Source organism: Morone saxatilis, unplaced genomic scaffold, assembly GCF_004916995.1.
Source record: "Morone saxatilis isolate NCDOM2014 unplaced genomic scaffold, NCSU_SB_2.0 Contig9, whole genome shotgun sequence".
NCBI classification, from domain to species: Eukaryota; Metazoa; Chordata; class Actinopteri; family Moronidae; genus Morone; species Morone saxatilis.
The window spans coordinates 3009546-3011691 of NW_023340268.1; positions in this window are offsets into that span (position 1 = coordinate 3009546).

A 2146-nucleotide genomic window follows, 5' to 3' on the forward strand; every position below is an offset into this window, starting at 1 on the left:
ATACACTTATATCATATGTGATATGTGCAGGGGTGGACTGGCCATCTGGCATACCGGACATCGTCCCGGTGGCCCGTTGACCCAATGTGGGCCGGTCCGGTCCGCTATGTTTTTTTTGTTTCTCTCTAAATTCCCTCCAATTGGGCCAGTTGGCTACAGAGGGCTAGCAGTGTGTTGCCAGCATCGACACATATTATTGGTCTATGTTTGTCATTGTCAATCAATCATGGGCTGACAGGCTCAGAGAGCCCTGACAGTGCTGTTGATAGCAGTTAAACAAATTAAAGCACGTAACTATGAACTCAAAGGACTAAAATTGAAGTAAAGCAAATATCAGTCTTTATCTTTAGTGTCAAATCACAACAGACAGTTATGTCATGAATTAAACGGGGTTGGGACGGAGGACTAATGGAGAACTCATGCTACCCTTTCAGTTTTTGTCTGTGACTGTTGAAATCTGTCTTGGTGTAAAAGCCCCGCATTTAGTTAAAACCATCGGACAATAATAACAAATATATCCTGAAAATTAACTTAAATAGGAAAATCATATTACAGACAGTAAGCAGCATTAAGGCTGAAACTCATGTTTTAAAACGGTGACTGCCAGTTTCATTATGAAACCATAAATAGATAATTGAAAATATTACTATAAGCTGTGTGTGAAAAAAGTCTAAGAACATGAATTCAGGTATGACATAATATGGCATTCACTATCTATATCGTGTATGTGCACATGTATATATTTCCTACTTCCTCGGTCCGCAGCCAGCCAAGATCCACATCCTCACCAAATTCAAGAAAACAAGCAAACAGAAACTTGTACTCAGTATCTGTGTAATGACAATTATATCTGTAGCCTCTTTTGTGATTTAGTGACACTTACGTGAAAAATGTATCTTCATTGAAAGATGGGACAAACGTCTTCAAAAGAGCCTAAGCCTAACTCTTGCAATACTGTTGATTGGAACTTAAAAGATATGCAGATGTTTGAAATTACCAGAAAATTAATCAAACCCTTATTGTCAATCTTTGAGGACAAACAGTTGAACTATAAAATCAACAACAGTCAAGACACAATCTCCTCTCTCTCTCTCTCTCTCTTTCTCTCCTCTTCTCTCTCTTTCTACTCTCCTCAAGCACTAGTCATCAGAAGAACTTCTAAGCAGTAGAAAAACCTGTTTGACAGAGATGTGGTACAGAGAATATAAAGAGACATATGAATTACCAGTTGCAATTTTATCACACATATGAGTATGTTTCTTCACATATAAAACTTCATAACAACATAGCCATATGCATTCCAAATCTCACAAACTAAATAAGATCAGGGAACCAAAAGTGGCCAGTGATGAAAACGGAGGGACCAAAAAGCAGGTCTCAAAGGGGACAGAGGGAAACAACTCTGCAGGCTCTCATAATATAAGGGTGTCAACCTTAACAAAGAGACATAGGAAAACATTACTGAAGTCATCACCCCAAAATCAAGGTATAATTTCATGTAACATTATAGAGACCATTTAATACTTAACAAATCAGAGACGTCTCCGCGCCAAAAATGGTTGAAGTGGAGGCATACAGAGCAAGTCCTTGAAATGGACGGAGGGGAACAACTCCTCAAGGTCTCACATTTCACAGTGGTCCAACCTGAGAGGGACAATGTACACATTATAATCTCTAATCATCACAAATATTGCAAATGGCAAATACTGCAAATTAAACTAATTATTCTTAGTTTTACTGTATTTTGTCATCTGTATTTACAATAGCTTGGATTCCTGCATCTCTATTAAGGCCTCATTAGTCCATGTCAATTGTTTACTGTTGCTGTGGCAACAATGAGACCGCTGACCATTAGCAGCTGTTAGCTAAGCTTAGCATAAATCAATCTTGAACAATAATAAAACCAATACTATCACAATTCGGCATAATTTAAACAAAATCAACCACAACTACCAGCAGTCATCAGCCCTTCAACTACTGGGTCTAATAAAAATTTAAATGTAGCCTATCCAGCCCCAGGACTAACATTACACCACGTGTGCTTCCACTCGCTCGTGTCCCGCGCAGCAGCACTTGCTGCTTGTGTGACCCCGACACAAATAGGTTCCGGCCCATGCCATGATCCGCCCACCTGTTTGTGATGAAG